The following is a 19,857-nucleotide window of genomic DNA, read 5'->3' on the forward strand; positions in this document are numbered from 1 at the left end:
TCACCTCACCGGGAGGTGTTCAGGGGTACCCTCAATTGGAGTAGCAAGCTGGATACCCAGGAGGGTCAGGGGACCAGCAGAGCTGGACCAGAGAGGATAGAGCTGATCTAAGTCCCTGGAAGGAGGCCTGAGGCTGAGCCCGGGTTGGAGTATGTGGCACTCCAGCCTGAGAAACACGTGCCAGCTTGGGAGAAAGACAAAGCCCAGGGGAAAGCCATTGGATCAGGAGACCTTCTGAAAGCACTCACTGGTTTCATTTTATAGTTTTTTTGGTGTTCGGGATTTTTTTTTTTCTTTTTTTGCAGTTGCTACAATAGTATTGTTCAAGACATCTCTAGATAAGGATCACTTTTGAAATAGACATTATCAAAATTAACTTGTGACGATCGTAGCAAAGAAAAATCACTAGCAAGTTGTATAGGAAAGGGGGAAAGGTACACTTCTACAGTCATCTAAGGGGTTAGCAAATCTTTTCATCAACAGCATGTTTGCTTTTCAGAGGCAATTTGAAAAGCTGCTAATTCAGCTCACAGTGACACCACACTTGCAGACTGTCTCTGCTGGGCTCTGTGGTTTCCTGCTGGTTTGTGTGGGAGCTCTATTTTCCTCTTTCCATAGAGTTTACGGCGTTTCTCACGTGCTCCCTCACTAACTAGTATCTCAGGTAATAAAAGTATCCAAAAACAAAGTACAGATTCCTGTGAGTGCGTGTCCTCTCCTAGAACAAGCCTGCCTTCCCAGGCCAGGTCTCAACCAGAGAAAATAATAAACACGGGATGAAATCAACATGATTGCAAAAGAAGGCCTGGACTCAGGAAAAACAGGGTGATTTGCCCAGAACAAATTATCAGAAGGAACCAAAAAACAGCTTGTTTTTCTCATGTGATAACCATATGCCACCTGCTTGGAATGTTTACCAGAAAACGGATTAAAGACCTTCCTACTTTCACAATAAGGCTCTGTGTTCACCCAGGATACATCTGGGCCTTTAGTCGCAGGGAAACAAAGCACAAGGCTTATTCAGTCTGACCAGGTGATCTGTGGAGGAGCCAGGAGTGCGCAATGTGCCCCAAGGTGGGCAGGACGCAGGCACCCTGCAGCTGTGGAGAAGGAGCGGGACATCCTTCTTAGGTGCCCAGGTGGGCCAGCGGCCCCTCTGCCTCAGTCCCTCAGCCGTGATCAGGCAGGAAGTGCAGTCTAGCCAGGCCATTCTAAGCGTAAAAACAGCATATGTACACGTGCTGTATTTAGGCCCCACAAGCTGAGATTGTCTGAAAGAAAGTCAGCTGTTGACCTGCCCCTGGACTCAAAACATGCAGGGTGGGGCTCTGCTTATCCCGCCCCCCCCCCAACCCCCGCCAGGATTTTAATAGAATGTTTTCTGCAAACCCAGGAATGGGAATTCCCACAGTTTCCTTTCCCAGAGAACCCAAAGGAAACAGAAAGCAAAGTTTCAGGCTTGGTAGACAGAACTATTGTCCAGGGGTCCCTGTGTGTGGACCACTCCTGTTACTGTGCTTGGGTCACACGTGTGACCAGGCTCCCTTGCATTGTTGCCAAATGCAGCGGCACTCCCTGCTGAGACGGGGCTTCTGTGTCACGTGTGTAGGCGCTTCTTCCTAGAATGAGCTTGTCAAATACCACCAGGCTCAAGGGCACACTGGTCCCTGCTGGGTGGTTTCCCAGAAAAGCCCCAGCCTTCAAGGAGATGACAGCAGCTTGGGGCAGGTTATAGTCGTGAAGGTGTTGAAAGTGGCTTGATTCTGGGTAGATTTTGAAGTCAGAGACACCAGAATTGAGGATTGGATTGGGTTTGGGTTTGGGGTGGATAAAGAGACAACAATGACATCAAGATTTTTGACCTGAGCAACTAGGAAGATGGAGTTGCCATCAATTGCTGGGACAAAGACCACTGAAGGAACAGGTTGGGTGAATGTCATTGTTATGCCCAGAATTCATGATCCCCAAAGACCACTAGGGAGCCGAGTCCGATGCAAAAGCAAAGAGCCTTTATCCGAGCTAGCTCGAGCTCAATCCCCTACCTGCACCGACGCAGCGGTGAGATACCAGGGAAAGAGAGCGAGTTTCAAAAGGACAAAGGTTTTATTGGGGCCTAGGGGCAGTTGGTTAGGTAATGGCTATGGCCTCAGCCGATTGGCTGGGGAAGGGTCCTGGGGAAGGGTCCGAGTCCTGTTAGGCAGGTGAGGGCGGGTCACTCAAGGGGAGGAGGTGTGGTCAAGGTGAAGGACACAGAACAAGATGGAGTCCGCCGGCGTAGGCCCGCCCTTTCAGTCATAAGTTCCTTTGTGGTGTATGTTAGGTTTGGGGTGTCCATCATGCATGCAAATGGCAGCCGAGTAATCAATTGCAGATACAGGCCTGGAGTTCAATAATATTTGCGTCTGAGGATCAGGCTGGAGTTACCAAGTCAGCAGTCTCCAGCTTTAACAGATGGTATTTGAAGCCATCAGACTGGAGTAGCTCAACAGGGGAATGAGGGCACAGAGAGGAAGAAAGGTCAGATGACCCAGCACCTGCCAGGCTGGAGAAGGAGGAGGAGCTTGTAAGAGAGAAGAATCAGAAGAGATCATTATTAAAGCGAAACAGGGGACTATGCTGAAAATCAGGAGACTGTTGCTGAAAAGGCCACTCCCAATCCTTGGTCTTCCACTTCACACACTGTGTAAACTTGAGCAAACTTCTCTAGGTCTTGGTTTCCTTAACTAGAGAGTATGATCATTTCCACTTTGCAAAGGCTTTTTGGTGATAATTAAGGAGTTAAAGAAGCCCAAAATGGGGTCATTTGTGCCGCTCCCCCACAACAGGAACTCAAGACTTACTTAGTTTCAATCTGTCCCAGGACTGTGGCCTTTTAACACCTGAAATTTCCTGATGGGCACTAGTGAGGTCATCTGCATGACAAAAACCCTGCTTTTCCTTCCCTCCCCCCAAAATGTAACAACACTTTTTTTCTTTTGCTGATAATTTATTGTCCCTCCTTCCTATAAAAATCTTCCCTTTTGTTAGTACTCCTTGGAGCATCTCTACTTCCCAGATGGGATGCTGCCCATTCATGAATTGCTTAACAAAGCCAAATCAAGATCTTAAAATTTACCTGAAACTAATATAAGACAGTAAATTACACTGGAATTAAAAAAAAAAAATCTTGACATTTACTTGGTAAAAAAAAAAAAAAAATTAACACAGGTGACTCGTGAAAACTATCGGTAACAGTTTCGGCTCTCCAGAAGTACCTCTTATAATTCGTAAGTGCTCAATACTTGTAGCAAGAATGAGGTCTAGGGGGTCGGGCAGGCCGGCGCTGCCTTAAGAAAGCCCTGACCGGGCTTCGGTTTGCTGGCCCCGTAGGCCGCTGGGCGCCCATAAAGGGGCCCCGCCACAGGTCTTGCTGTCCCGGCGGCCTCCGGATGCCATCAGTGGGGCGAGAGCGGGAAACAAACAAGGAGAGGCATAGGGTTCCTTCTTTCCGGTGGGCCCAGCACCATAGAGGGTCGCCCCCACCGCGTTCCTAGAGCGGCAGCTCGGCGCCGACTGACGGCGCGGCCCTCACTTCCGGCGGCGCGAGGGGCGCCCAGCGAGTGAGCGAGCCAGGGTGGCGGCCGGCGGCCCGCGGCGCGGTGAGTGGGCCGGGGGCGCGAGGCCCGGTGCTCGGTGCTCGGAGGCCGCTCTGGCGCCAGCTGGCCGCCGCGGGGCGGCGCGGACCCGGGCCCCCGCTCCCGGAGCCACGGGGCGGGGGCGGGGGCGGAGGGAGCTGGGCGGGCCGGGCCTGCGAGGAGCGGCCGGCGGAGGCCTCGGGAGGGCGGAGGCCTGCACGGGAGTCCCTGCGAGTCGGGCCGCATCCCCTACGCCTGCCATCGCCGTTTCAGGACTAAATAGTTTGAACAAACGCTTGGGTAGCACAGGGCTGTTAGGGGCGACCCGCAGAGACTGACTCATTTACACCTCTAACACCCTGATGATGTAGCAGCCTTATTGTCTTCCCAGTCCTATGCGAGAGAAAGCAAGGCCCGCTCCGGTACGCGTGTTCGCACGACTACAGTTCCCATCGCTCGGGTTTACCTTAATACCTCCACCCGCCGAGGAATTATGCTGAGCACCGGGCGGAGCGCTGGACTTGGTGTTAGAAGTTGTGGCTGCACTCGGGTCTTCCACTGAAGAGCATGAGCTCTGGGGCCTGGCTGCTAGGGGTTGGGAGCCTGGCCGACGTATGCCTGCCTTTCCTTAGCTGTAAAATAGAGATCGTCGCGTGAAGCTGCTACGAGAATGAAATGTCATAGCACAGTCTCTGCCTCTCAGCATGATTTTCTCATCTGTAGTGTTCTGGGTGGATTGCACAGTCTAAAAGTTTCCTACCAGATCTGGCTTCTAGAGTATGAAAAATGATTTCTTTTTCAATGTGTAAGTCCCATTATAGCTGTTGTTTGAACACAAGACCATGTGCCTAACAAATGTTTCCTTGTAATAGATATTCTGTAAGTAGATACATATTCTGTAATAGATACTCCGTAAATATTCACTAAAGGAATGAGTGGTGCCCTCTCAGTAATTGATAGTGTGTGCAGTTTGCTCTTTCTAATACTTACCGTAATTACAACAGAGCTAATTATTAAATATCCCAAATAAAGTCCTCGGCACTTCCAGGCCTAGAGTCTCAATTATACAATATGAGATGAAGGAAAAGCAAGAACAGTGATGTAATTTGTATTTTCAGTTATTTGCTCTATGAGCTTGTATGCAGGGACCCAGAGTAATTATTCTGATTTTAAAGTCTACTTTCTGACACAAGATGTGGAAAATAGTTCCAATAATTTTATTACTTTTGTAGCCCATCTTATCCCACATTGTCACCTATTTGGAGTTAGTGACTTACTTGTTTATGGCCATTATTTCAATAAAAAGCTAAGTAGATGAAATTCATTTATTTGAATTTTCCTAGCATTTGGGTATTTACAAAATCCTGCCCTATTTGCATGTAAACTTGCCGCCCTTCCTTTTCGTGTGCCCTGCTCACCCCGCTTTTTTCCTACTCCGTTTTATTCCACTGTCCACTAAAAGTTCTTCTGAAATTTTTTTTCCTCTCTCCAAAAACAATTCCCGTGTTTCAAATTTTCAAAGAATTGTCCTCTTTCTTGGATCATTCGAATCTGGAAAAAATACTAAAGCGTCTCTTCATTTATATTTTTCTCATCCAGTATTATTGAATTGATTCACAAACTTGCCACTCCCTAGAGAGGAGCTCCTACTGTCAAAGCAATTTATGCTACAAAATTAAAGCCAAGTAGTATTCACGCTGTGAAAGTAGAATGGCTAACCAAGTAAGGATAAACAAAAATATTGAATAAAGTAGTATGATTTGTCATTTCATTTTAATTTGGATGCCTTATGTAGTCACCAGTAAGAAAGTAGAATTTTAACATGGGAGTAAATACTAAAATGTAATGATAGTCTATTACCCAAATTTTGATGGTCTTTTGGAGTTATTTCTTCTGTTCCCATGAAGATATTATTTTGTCTCAGCCTTTTAATCCTTCAGAATTCTATATCCATTTGATAATGCCTAATAAAAACATATATTTCACATTATCACTTTTATTTTGTCATGTCTCAATAGACAAAAACTCCATGGGTAAATTTGGTCAAAATTTGGGGATATTTATTAAGTTGAAACCCTGGGAATTATTAGAATTATTTTTCAAGTATTTTTCCCCCAGAATTGTCTTTCATATGTATTGGATACATTAAAAAAAAAAAAACTTTTTTTAATGTTTATTTATGAGAGAGAGAGACAGAGAGACAGAGTGTGAGGGGGTGAGGGGCAGAGACAGGGAGACACAGAGTCCAAAACCGGTTCCAGGCACTGAGCTGTCCCGACATGGGGTTCGAACTCATGAACAGCGAGATCATGACCTGAGCCGAAGTCCATCGCTTAACCAACTGAGCCACCCAGGCACCCCTGTACTGGATACATTGTTAATTTAAGCATGGATACAATTTTAGTGGGTTGAAGAGGTATTAAAGTTGAATAATTAACAAATGATCTAAGTTGGCTTTTATTTTTTTCTTCTACGCAGCAAATTCTGAGCTGAGGAGCTCTAGGAGGTGAAACTTCAGAAGAAGAGAGCAGACTCTTAAGAGTACATCTGGCTCATCACCATGAGGTTAGGAAAACCTAAGGGAGGTATTTCTCGGAGCTCAAGCCAAGGAAAAGCTTATGAGAACCCACGCAAAACAGGCCGGCAGCGGCAAAAATGGGGAATGACTGTTCGATTTGACTCAAGCTTGAGTAGACTGAGAAGAAGGTTGGATGAGAAGCCCTATAAATGTACTGAATGTGAAAAGAGTTTCAGTCAGAGCTCAACTCTTTTTCAACACCAGAAGATTCACACCGGAAAGAAATCCCATAAATGTGCCGATTGCGGGAAAAGTTTCTTTCAGAGCTCTAACCTCATTCAGCATCGGCGGATCCATACTGGGGAAAAGCCCTATAAATGTGATGAGTGTGGAGAAAGGTTTAAACAGAGTTCAAATCTCATTCAACACCAGAGAATTCATACTGGAGAAAAACCCTATCAGTGTGATGAGTGTGGCCGATGTTTCAGCCAGAGTTCCCACCTTATTCAACATCAGAGAACCCACACAGGGGAGAAGCCCTACCAGTGCAGTGAATGTGGCAAATGCTTCAGCCAGAGCTCTCATCTTAGGCAGCACATGAAGGTGCACAAAGAAGAGAAACCTCGTAAAACCCGGGGCAAAAATATTAGGGCAAAAACTCACTTAGTGTCATCTTGGAAAGCTGGTACAGGTAGGAAGTCAGTGGCTGGTCTCCGCTAAGTAAAGGGCACTGCTTCAGCCTTCTTTTAAATACAAAAATAAAAGCTGTCCCTTTTAGAACTGGAGATATTTTGTAATAGAGCACTTAAATACTGTATCCTTTCCTAGCATGGAGACATTGGGAGTTTAATGACCTTGGGCTGAGAAAAACTACAAGTCCAGCTGGTCTCATTTCTTTTTATGTAACTTGGAAGACAAAAACCCGAAACTATGTTTTGAGGGAATATAAGATCCTTGACCTCATATGATAATTGCTTCCTGCATCATTTTGACAAAAATAACTATGTTTTAATGGCACGTGTGAAAGTGCAGGTATTCTAGTGACTCCTCAGTTTTAGGACTTCTGTGGAAGTAATTAAAAGGGAGAAGAAATTAATTCCGTTAGTGTGGAAGTTCTGCAGCCGATGAGGAGATTTTATGTTTGTAAAGTTTTGTAGTATATTAACCATTTGGTATGTAAGTATGACTCAAGACTCAACATATTAAAATGTATTCCTGTTCACTTAGCTTTTGTTTTTCCCTCCTGCTTACGGACACTTATTAATAAAAGGAATTGAATTTCCCTCTCTTTCACCCAATGCTTAATAAGAGATCCTCTAGAAGCCAAAGTTAGAACTGAAGTAGACTACAAGTCTCCTATTCCCACTAGCACGGTTCTTTGAGATGGTGTTACACTGTGCCACTTGTTTCTGAGAAGTTGGGGTGGCTTCATGTTCACCCGTCCCCATGCCTTTGTCTTTCGGCATTCGCTTACCCTCTGACAAACTGAGCCAGCCTGTTAGATCTACGTGAATAAATAATTAAACCATATCCTACCAGCACACTCAACTTGTTAATTAGAAATCTACAATTTACACGCTTCCCTGCTTTCCCCCTTTGAGAGTTTTAGGTAACACTGGTTATCTTAAACAAATGCTTGTCGACAGTGAAAGTCATTTGACTCCAGTGTCCGTGCATCTGTAGCTCAATGTGTAGATTTTGAAATGTAAGTTAACTTCCTCTGAGTCGATACGAATTATTTATGAAGTTGAGCAAACCTGTTTCCTAACTTTCATCAGGACAGTGCCAAGTGTCAGACATTCTGATCAGCCTTCAGCTCAGGTTTTAATTTCTATTGAAAGCTAACATTCTTCTGATTTTTTTGTATCTTTTGTAATCATACCAGTTCCTGCTGTATTAATGACATCCATAAAAATAAAGAAAATGAAATATTTTGCATACGACCACCTTCTGTTTATTTTGCTCCTGGGAAATTGTTTCAATGATTTAGGCAACATGTAGAAATCCGAGCTTTTGGAAGAATCTCTGTTCTGCCTGTTTTTTATTTCCTCAAGCTTGAACTTGGCCTCCCTCCTGGCCTTGCATTTGAGTGCAAGGCATAGAAGATGCCTTATTGACAACAGTTTCATTCAACAGAATATCCACAGTGTTTGGTGAGTACCAGGTGACTGTAGTTATCTTTTACAAAAGACTCGATCCCTGATCATTTACTTAGCAAGTGTCCCCTGAATCACAACCATGTCACTTTGTAGTAGGGGCATGGCTCTGGGGCCATTCTGAGGCTCTGCCATGAGTGTTATTTATAGCAGTTTTGTGTCTGGAGTAACTTCTGTCTGGGACCAACACCACTTTCTTTAATGAATTTGCCAATTTTGACAGCAACCTGCAATAGAAAGACCTCTGTATATTGTTAGATTTCATAGTTTATATTTTTACCCTGAATAGACTTCCATATTCTGTAGAAAAGTAAAGCAAATCCTCTTCAGACTTTTGTGTATTCCCAGTTTGTGGTATGCATGTCTTCCCAGAGCCCTAAAAATGGAAGCAAATAGGTCAATAACATGGTGGCCTTTCGTAGGACCTGACGTACAGGCGGCAGCCTTCATCTGCTTTTGTGATGTCTTACCAGGGAAGTATCACAGCTGCTTTAAATTGATTAAAGGATATGTTCCCCTGCTAGAAATTGAGTTATGGGAGAATGTAAATCTGACAGGCACTGCCTCTTTAAACACCATCTCATGTGAAAATATGCTGCCCCTCAATATCTGCCGAATCTCTACCTTCACTCACGTTTACTAAACCGAATCCTTTTATCCTTCTGGCAGGTTCTTTTCTTACACAGTCTCTGGATGTTGTATTGGAGAAGAGGGGAAAAAAAGCTCCAAGGTGTTTTTTTAAAGTATTGTTGAAATTTCATTCACCCTACACTAGTGAGTAAGCGGTGTTGTTCAATGTCTTTGCCTTCCACATTCGTTTATTCAGTCATTTCATAACTGTGGTAGAAATAAAGCCGGTCGAGACACCCTTAGTTTAAAGGAACTTTGGTTAAATGAGTAGTTGGGTAGAGGAACTGGGAAACTAAACTAGGAGCGCAAGCACAGGGTGCTGTTTGAGCATCAGGGCAGTTCCTCTGGCCCAGTGGTTCTCAGTTTCAAGGTGCATCAGAGTCACTTGGAGGGCTTGTTAAAACATTCCTCAGTCTGTTCTCAGAATTGCTTATCCAGTAGGTCTGGGTTGTAGCCAGATAATTTACATTTCTAACAGACTACCAGGTGATGCTGATATAGTGGTCTAGGACACTTTTTTTTTTTTAATGTTTAAAATTATTTTATTTTTGAGAGAGAATGAGCCGGGGAGATGCAGAGAGGGGGACACAGAATCTGAAGCAGGCTCCATGCCGTCAGCACAGATGTGGGGCTCGAACCCATGAACCATGAGATCATGACCTGAGCCGAAGTCCTACAGACACTCAACCGACTGAGCTACCCAGGCACCCTAGTCTAGGACACACTTTGAGAACTACTATAACCCATTACTGGAGGGTAGTGATGTGCTCACATAAAATCCTAAGATACATAATACTTCATTGATAAGGATGGGCAGGATTTAATGATGAAGATGGCCCTGGGGTCTACCTACTCAGGTTTACATCTTAGTTACCTAGCAACTGGGCAGTTTGAATAATTGCCCTTGCCTAAATTGGAGAAGATGCCTATGGTTGAGTTGTGGATGGAATTAAATGAACAAATGCAGGCAGAGAGCTTAGCATGGTGCCTGGGACATTGTTTAGAGTTTACTGATTAGCTTATTAGACTGCCAGAGACAGAGAAGCTATTCTATCCATCTGAAATTGTCATTGGCAAAAGTATTACTCCCATAAATTTAAAAGTGAGTTCTCTTTTACTTTGATTGAGGCAAGACCCTGGGAGAGAAAGAGATGCCTAAAAAGGGCAAGGACCATCTAAGTTTCTAAGAGAAATTTTAGAATCCATTAATTTTTTGACAAGTAATGGGAGGACCTGTTCAAAATAGAAGTACATGGCCACAAACACAATGATTATACTCCATATCGGGGAAGGAGAAGCTTTCATTTTGTTGAGGAAACAAAAATTTGTTGAGTACTGGCCACGTATAAAAGTAGGTACTGGCCATGTATAAAAGACTGGGAGTAAAGGGAGGTTACATTTTTTTTTAAAGTAATATGAAAACAGGTGATGAATATACAGTGTGATTGCTATTCAAGTTGGGAGAATTTACATCTAGTACAAGAAGGAAGGAAATAATCATGAAAGGAATGACATTTATATTAGGTTACGGAATGGAACCGAAAAGGCTGTGGAGGCCAGGCAGCTAATGTAATGAGTGAAGCCAAAGACATGTGTCCTGTAAATGGGTGCCTGTCCCCCTCCAAAAGATAACCCGACTCAGGTTCAACCCCTTGTTGCCATATAGAGATTCAGGCCCAGACTTACCAGCTCTTGACTTTCCAAGAGAAATCCAGATTTTATTTTATTTTTTATTTTTCAACGTTTATTTATTTTTGGGACAGAGAGAGGCAGAGCATGAACGGGGGAGGGGCAGAGAGAGAGGGAGACACAGAATCGGAAACAGGCTCCAGGCTCTGAGCCATCAGCCCAGAGCCTGACGCGGGGCTCGAACTCACGGACCGCGAGATCGTGACCTGGCTGAAGTCGGACGCTTAACCGACTGCGCCACCCAGGCGCCCCGAGAAATCCATATTTTAAAAGTCACAACCCTTCTTGTCCATTTGCCACACTTGGACTAGAATTTTAAGAATATGAAGCCTCTGTGTGTATGGAGAGCATGGAGGGGAAAGTCCCAGCTGCATGATGGTATTGAAGCTGCAAAACACAGAAGAATGCCCAGCGAACAGCGAGCGGCTGCTTTATTAACAGTCCAGTTTTATCCAAGAGATGTGGGAGATAAGGCTGGGGCCTCCAGAAGAACCTTAAATATTACTTTAAGAGTGAAACAGTTTGAGACGAAATGCACAAAGGTTTTTAGAGTGTAGGTCGGAAGGTGATGAACCCACGAAGGAGAACAACCCCGTTGGTGAGAAGAAAAACTCCCCCGGAAGAGACCCAATTGACTAATTGGATCTACAGGGCTTCCCTTCCTGCCTCAGGCCTCAAATCTTCTCTCCTTCTACTCCCTGCCCCACACTGACAGCAACTCCAAACTGCTCTGTAGCTTTGCTTATCCTGCAAATATCCTGCAGTACCTACTCTGAAAGGTAGACCACCCAGGATGTCAGCCTTGGACCTTCTTTAGATGCTCTTCCTTTAAACTGAATTGTAGTGATCCATGTTCCAATCTCTCTCATTCTTCCTCTCTCCTACTAGACTGTGAGCTCCTGGCTTACAGTAGTCAATCAAGTCAAAGTTTTAGTGAAGAATGGTAAGAGGGAAGTACAGAAAGAAGGTTAGAGAAAGAGGTAAGAAGTTAGTTCTGGAAGGTTGCTAGCCTACTTGTCAGCTATCATACCTACCTAGCTGAAGAGTCCCCCATAGAACTTTTCTTCCCCTATCTGCCATCCTTATCCCTCTTCTTCAAACCTTCTATCCTCTTGGAGGTCCTTGCTCATTGTGTAGTTCAATCTTTAGCCTGGCACAAAGTACACACTTATATTTGTTGAATGAATGAATGAATGAATGTGTATAAAATGGCATCAACCTTTAAGGAAAAAGATTCTCATGGTCTTAAGGGACCTGAAAGGCCACTTACTTCACCTTCCCCTAATTGGACGATTATTTTTTAATGACCCAAATTCTTCTTTTATGCTCTTTGGAGTTATAAAATACATATACATAGAGTCTATATCATTTTAGGAAACCACCATTTCCAACTTTTAAATGACCCAACACTCTGCATTTTTCACCTTAAAGCCGGATCTGGAGCATTTTAAGGACTTTGCAGACTTTAACACACACACGCACACACACACACTTAATATTGGTTTTGTGACCAAGAAATACCAGATCTCCAAAATTGGGAAGTCTGACGTTTTTGGAAGAGTTTTAAGTCTGTAATTTGGACAGAATGTTACCTAGATGATTTGTAAGGTAGAGACGTGGATCAAGTAGACCATTTGCTGGCACTGAGAGTCAAGAGGACTCTTAGAGTAGTTCACACAGGAAGAAATTAAAGAGGGGATCTGGAGTGGGGAAGTCTTGGAAGGAGATACTGTGGTGATAGAATGGACAGGCCTGAGACACAACAGATTTGAGGAGCAAGCAAGAGAGGAAACATCACGGTGGTTTCCAGTCCAAGTGACTAGGAGGTTTGGGGAGAAGGTGATGAATTTGTTTTAAGAAATACTGATTTTGAGATGTTTATGGTAGTATCTGGGTAAACAACTGTAATAGAAAATTGAATATCTGTGTCTAAGCATGGAAGATATTGAGGAATGAAATTCATCTTTGCACCACCCTGTGCTGGATGCTTTACATGCATTAGATTTTGTATTAATCTGCTTGGGTTGCCATAATACCACAGGCTGGGTGTCTTAAATAACAGGCATTGTCTTCTTATTTTAGAGGCTGGAAGCCCATGATCAAGGTCCTGGCAGGGTTGTTTTCTGTTTTCTCTTCCTTGCTTCCAGGCAGCCATCTTCTCACTGTGTTCTCTCGTGGCCTCCCTCTGTGCATGCAGGGGAGGGGGTGAGAGAGAGAAAAGAGCTCCCTGGGTCTCTTCTTATAAGGACACTAGTCCTGTTGGATTAGGGCCTCACACTCATGACCTCATTTAACTTTAATTCCCTCCTTAAAAGCCCTATCTACTAATACATTCACATTGGGGGTTAAGGCTTCAACATACGAATTTTGGGAGGACACAATTCAGCTCACAAGGGATACTATTCCCATTGTCTAGATAAAGGAACAGACTCTGAGAGTTCAAGTAACTTATTCAACATCAAACCGGGCCAAAAGGTCCATGGCCTTTTGGATGTCTTTTAAATATCTCGTTATCCCATCCTAGATCTTGTGAAATGGATGCACCTTTATGGCTATCAAAAATAAAAGTAACAGTCCCAACCTCCTTGACCTCAAAGAGAGAGGAGATTTGCCAGAATAGAGTATAACAGGAATGAGTATTGACTCTATACACAGCCTCCAGCTCTTCTGGTTCTCTGGCTGGATCTACCTTAGTTGCAAAGACACCCATAAGTGTGGATTTATTTGCCCTTTGAAAACCAAACGGATCCAAACCTAGGTTCTGTTTTACCCTGGTTCTGTGGACCTTTTGGCTGTTCAACTCTGCTACTCCAAGGACAATTTTACAAGTCTTGTCTACGGTTTTTCTTGCAGACTTTGATAAAAAGTGAATGGTGGTTTGGGGAGAGGCAAAGGGCTGCACTCTGGTGGCTCACAAGTATGGAGAGCATGGTAAAGTCTCCTGTAGGAAAGTCTTTCAGTGGGACCAAAGGTCTAACCAGCTTTGGTGTCGACTATGGTCTCATTCTTGGCAGTAGACACAGCATTCACCCTGGAAGTGAGCATGAAACAAAATGCTGCTGCTGCCCCCTATTGGCTGGGCCTCCTCACAAGCCAACAGGAGACCAGCCAGCAAAAGGACAGGATTACACATATCAATCCTCTTTCCTCATTTCATTCATTAAACACTCCCTTGTTTTCTTTGATGTTGAAAGTTATATAGCATATTAATGCAGGTTAAAGACTGTATTCCATGGAAAGTGTTCCAGAAAAAAAGGGGGCAAGGCTGAGTATTATTTATAATAACTATGATATGGAAGCAACCAAAGTATTCATTCATGGGCTTATTTTTCATGATGTCCTCATGGATTTTGTTTGAGCTGGAGATGGACCCCATGTCATTTTCAGGGGTCTGCTTGCCTCACTTCGTACAGAAACATGTTTAGTCAGTGCTCTTGAGGAGATTTTCACCACTGAAGAAAACCAACAACTTAAATCCCTAGACTCAGAAATATGTGCACCCAATGAAGGCACCATGTGGGCAAAGGAAACAGAAGGTACTCTGTCACAAAAGTCTTCACTGTTCTAAGACACTGGGATTCTTTTTTTTTTTTTTCTAATGTTTATTTTTGAGAGAGAGAGAGAGAGAGGCAGAATCCATAGCAGGCTCCAGGCTCCCAGCTGTCAGCACACAGCCTGACGCAGGGCTTGAACTCATGAACTGTGAGATCATGACTGAGCCAAAGTCAGATGCTTAACCGACTGAGTCACCCAGGAGCCCCTAGGACACTGGGATTCTTGTACTTCCTTGAACTGTCACTGCATGGGAGCAAAGGAGACATAATGGAAACCAGACTCTAGCTGATCCACATTCAATTTGTATTTTCCTTTGAAAATACCATACTCAAAATGTTGAAAACTTGAGGCCACTCTTTGCAGTCATCTGGGATTCAGTAAAGTGTCCTTGGGAATACAAACATAATTTTTAAGATTAAGCACATTTCAGTCAAATTACCTGACTGTCATTCCATTTCTTCAGTAACTTGGATATTAGATTACTTCTAAGGCACAGAGGGATAAGTAGGTACCTTTCTTGTCCTGGCAGAAGAGGAAAAGAAATCACCTGAAGTGATTGCTAACCAAACCATAGCTGTTTTCTCTGCTCCCCTCTTCTTTGCTTTCCTTGAAAGATCTGCCCGTGCTTGTTTTCCCTTTTCCTTACCTGGCATTCTCCCTTCAGTCACCATGCTTCCATCCACCCCTCTGCTCAGAAAAACTCTTCTCAAGGAATTTGTGCAGCACAGGCCACTGACAGGAAGGTTCAAAGGCAAGGCTAGACCCCGTGGAGAATTGAATGCAGTTGTAGAGACTGATGCCAGAGCTTTAGAGCTGGAAGAACAGTTTGCTTTCCAGAGTTTGGACTTTTGAGCATGTACATGCATTATATTTACAATTAAAATATAAATGTAAAGCCAATTACATTTCTGTAGCAAGACTAGGACAGTCTGGGGAAACAGGAAGTCGGGGTGTGGTGGGGTGTCCCAGAGCAATGCCTTTGTCACCTTTGCCTGGTGGGCAAGAAGTCCTAAGGAGCATTGCATTTCATAAACATACCATCTCATCTAGTACTCGTTCCTCCAATCCTTCTCCCTGTGCTTTTCTTTCCCCAAATTCTAAAGGGCTGAATTCTATCACAGAGTCCATGTATGGGAACTTATTTGTGTTCAGCGGTTGGGCACACCTGGGGTGGGTATGGAGGGAAAGGGAGTGTTGAATATAAGGGGCAGTATGGTATAAGAGAAATTATGTCTGAATTGGAGTGATTAGTCCTGAGTTCCAGATCCTGTTCTGTTGTGGAATATCCACATGCCCTTAGGCAATTCATTTTTCCTCTCGGACCCTAAGTTTTCCCATCCATCAAATGAAGTCAAGTCTGACAAGTAAATCCGTTGTCTCAGTTATGACTCTATAGCTGCAGGCTGCCAAAACCAACTTTGGCTAACCACAACAAAACAAAGAGATGTAAGGAAAGATGGCTAAAGAAAGAATTGAACCACTAGGTTGTAGGAAGGATGGTCAGCCAGGGCAACCCCAGGGATCTCAGGGTCACAGGTGGATCTTTAAGAGGCTGCCATCGGAAGTTCTCAGCTCGAGCCACCATCTGCCTGCTAACTGTGATGACAGTGCTCGTTCCCATCTTTAATGGATGTGTTTTGCAAGGGGAAGGAGGAACGCCATTTATAATGAAGGGATGGGGTGGGGAGGGTAGTTGAGAAGAGAGAAGAGACAGAAAAGACACAAGAAAAGAAAAAAATATAAAAGAATAGGACTTATATTCTTAAAACTTATAAATTAGCTCTGAAAACAATTTCTAAATTTCCAAATGAATAATCTAACAATAGTTTAAGTAATGGAAACATTGAAGTGAGCACATACTTTCTGATGTGACTACTTTAAAAGAAAAAATAATTCATCTCTGTGTATATGTTTTCGTGTTATGTTTGTATCCATTCTCACAGAAAAATGCTACTAAATGTTCACATTTATCAAGTCTTTTGAGGACTTCCAATAAGTAATATCTATGCAGAAGTAATAAGAGCAAATTTATTTAAATTTGTTTTTAACCTCACACTTAAATTGAGAAAAGTTCATAGTCAGTTTTCCCTTAAACTTCTTAAGCTAACTCAAACACTAGTTTTAACTTTACTCTTTGTGGCAGAATTATTAAAGATATACTTTGTAACTTGCCCTTCAGACTGCATATTACTATTCTGAACACATTATTTTGTTCTTTCCTGTTTATTTAGATAAAAAATACATATTTGTATATTCTTACGTATAAATACATGTATACACATAAAACCATTTTACTAACATATAATTAGGAGAAAAATTCCTTATATTAATATTCTGAGGCTTATTAAAATAAAAAAATTTGTTTTCATCCGATTACACTCCTCTGTTTTGAGATCACGACTACTCTTGTATCACATAATATGAACTCTTCGATACTTTATTAACTCATGGCCTTACACTGGATTAACTAGTTCTTTTTTCTAAAATTATTTATTTATTTTGAGAGAGAGAGAGAGAGCAGGAGGGGCAGAGAGAGAGAATCCCAAGCAGGCTCCACACTGTCAACATGGAGCCCAATTCAGGGCTCACCCTCACGAATCATGAGATCATGACCAGAGCCAAGATCAAGAGTCGGATGCTTAACTGAGCCACCCAGGTGCCCCCTGGCTTAACTTGTTCTAATTCATCCTAAGTTTTATTCTGATTTTTCATCCTCCCTACTGGGAACACCTCCCCCTGACTTCTTGAAAGCATCCTCACCTCATGTTATCGGTAAGTCCAGACCCACTGTGATTTTTTTTCTGAGCCATAGAATCCGTTTTCCTCCAAGGGATGTTGGTTCCTTTTACTGGGAAATAATAACAGAGATAAAATCTGGTTACTGTGGTACATGAGTCACGAAAATGGGAAAGGTACGCCTTTAAAGGATGTGTGCTCTTTCGACTTAAAAAGTTACGTAGCCACAGCCTGCTCAGTATATATTAAGTTTTATGGGCCACTGTGGCTTTCCACTACATAGACACCAGGCTGCTGCTTGCCTTTGATGCAACTCTAAACGTGTAGTCAGCGCTCCACTTCGTATCTTAATCAGAGTTCGCTGGGCCATAGAACCAACTTAGGAGCTCTCTGTGTAGAAGAAAAGTCAACTGTGAGACAAGGTACTGCATAGGAATGGGGATGTGTGCAAAACAAAGACCTGCACTGGCTACAGCAGGCACTAGGAGTGGGAAGGAACCACCTTGGGTTGGGAGGGGCAGGGAAGGATTTGCTAGTGTAGTGAGAGAAGGATGGGGGAGGAGAAGGCTTGTCCATGTGGAAACATGGGCAAAGTCAGAGAGGTAAAGGAGCATGGAATATTCAAGGGTGTGTGCGTAGCCCAGCGTGGCTTCTGCTTAGAGCCTATGCTGTGGGGGTAGAGGAGATGAGGTTAGGAAGGGCACAGATCATGGAGAGACTGAAATGCCCAGCTAAGAAGTGTGCCCTGATATCCGGAAGGCATACCCCTGTACCATTAGAGGGGTATAAAAATAGGGACAAGGCAGAACCAGATTTGCATTTTGATGGATGTTTTCTACATTCTTGTAGAAGAATGGCTTGAGGATGTATCCTGTTGTATGTTTCAGATTCTTTTCTCTCTCCTTATCCACTTTCTGATGCTGAGGGTATGTTATTCCAAATGATACCACTTGACAATCATAAATTCTTTTATTCCCTTTCTGAGATTGAAGAGAAATTGACCAGATGCCTGTCCTTTCTAGAGCTGGCCTTTTAAACTTTCAAAGCCCCATAGTCAAGGCAAAGCTTATGTAATAGATTGAAGTACTCTTTTACCTTCTAGCAATATTTATGATCTTGCTAATTAGTTAATTAGCCCCTAACCTGGTTCCAGAGGAGGTTTGTGGTAGTTTTCCAAAATGTGCATGATCATCAACAACGGTCAGGATGGTTGTGCTGTCTAGCAGCCTCTAGTGGTTTCCTATTCCCTCCCGCTGAAATATGTGATGATAAAAACCCACAGTCTCACTAAAACTTGAGAATGATAGACAACCTATTAGCAGATAAGGCTGGATTAAGGAAATGATAGCATAGGCTTCCTTTCGTGAAGAGCTCAGGCTTTGATTGGTGAAACAAAGACCACCTAAAAGGGCAGGAAGACACAGGTCCTGGATGTGTTTCTTAGAGCTGGTGTAACAAAGTAGGTGATTTTTAACAACAGAACAAGGATTCTTTCACATTTCTGGAGGCAAGATGTCTGAAATTAAGATGCAGACAGGGCCACAGTCTCGCTCTGAGGGCTCCATTCCTTTCTTTTAGTTTCCAGTGTTGCTAGCAATCCTTGGTGCTCCTTGGTATTACCCCAAACTCTGCCTCCACCTTCGTGTGGCTTTCTCCCTTTTTTGTTTGTGTCTGTGTCTCTTCTCTTCTGCTTGTAAAGATACCAGTCATAATGGATTAAGAGCCACTTTGCTTCAGCATGACCTCATTGTAACTAATTATATACCCACAGTGACTCTGTTTCCAAATAAGGTCACATTCTGGTGTTCCAAGAAGGACATGAATTTTGGAAGGACACTAAACACGTACAGGTTCTATCTCTCAACCTGCTCCTTGACTCAAGATCAGTGAGAAAACAAGGTGCCATAAATTTAGTGGCTTAAAACAACACAGTTCTGTTGATCAGAAGTCTGGGTGGGCTTGACTGTGTTCTTTGCATAAGGTCTCACAAAACCAAAATCAAAGTGTCATCCAGTCTATGTTATTATCTGGAGACTCCGGACTAGCATCTGCCCTGAATCATTCAGGTTGTTGGCAAATAGTGCAGAATAATGGAAAGGAAATACTGTCGTGGAATTAAAAAGGAAAAATGAACTTGCTCTGGCTTCAGACACCACCAAAAGCAGAGCCTGAGCAAGGACATGTATTCAGGTAATTAATGGGGGAAATCTCAGAGAGTGGAAGGCAGACCCTTGGGAGAGTTGCTATAGAATGAATGTTTGTGTCCCCCCAAATTCATATGCTGAAGCCTAATTCCCCACATGATGTTTCTAACCTACTAGGAGAGATTTAACAAAGGATCCCAGAATCACCTATGGCTAAAAGTGGTCCCTGAAAACTTGCCCCAGAGCCTTTAAGCTCCCTGGAGGTATCCACTGGGAGACCCACCTCTGTGAGATAATAAAGCCATTAGAGACAAGCAGGTAATGGCCAGACCCCAGGATCCCTGCAGATATGACCAGGGCTCAGCCTCTGCCTTACTCCAAACTCGAGTAAGAGTTTTCACCCTTACTCTAAACTTTCTGGGAGTAATTAATACTTGAGAGAAACATCAATAGACTGGTGAGCCAGAGTTCCAGGAGGTGGCCCTCCAGGGTCTCTTCATAATGGGCTGAGAAAGCACAGGCTTCTTTCCCTGACTCCTGAATTTATTTCTGCTATTCCTTGCTGTTATTTCCTTCTTTTCTTGCTGGCTTCTGCTGAGTGCTGTGCTATGGGAAACACCACGTACAGAGGATGATGTATGACGAGTCAGACTAGGGAAGGTGGGGTCCTCTTTGGGAAATCCCATACTATTCCCACGTATTTTAAATATTGATAACTAATTTGCAAAATACATTTCTTACATATTATCTTTAATCCCCACAATGGCCTCAAAAAGAATACATCATCATCAAGTTACTAGTATGGAGGTCGAGTC

The 19,857-nt window shown here is 43.4% G+C and overlaps 1 non-coding gene across 1 annotated transcript; it reads left to right on the top strand.

Moving 5' to 3' along the window:
* Positions 1–3,580: 3,580 nt before the first annotated feature.
* LOC115527419 lies at positions 3,581–8,075 on the top strand. Its single transcript, XR_004344246.1, has 2 exons — positions 3,581–3,638; positions 6,093–8,075. It is a non-coding gene; the product is annotated as an uncharacterized LOC115527419 (transcript).
* Positions 8,076–19,857: the final 11,782 nt, after the last annotated feature.

This window comes from Lynx canadensis, chromosome D2 (genome assembly GCF_007474595.2).
Source record: "Lynx canadensis isolate LIC74 chromosome D2, mLynCan4.pri.v2, whole genome shotgun sequence".
Classification (NCBI taxonomy): Eukaryota; Metazoa; Chordata; class Mammalia; order Carnivora; family Felidae; genus Lynx; species Lynx canadensis.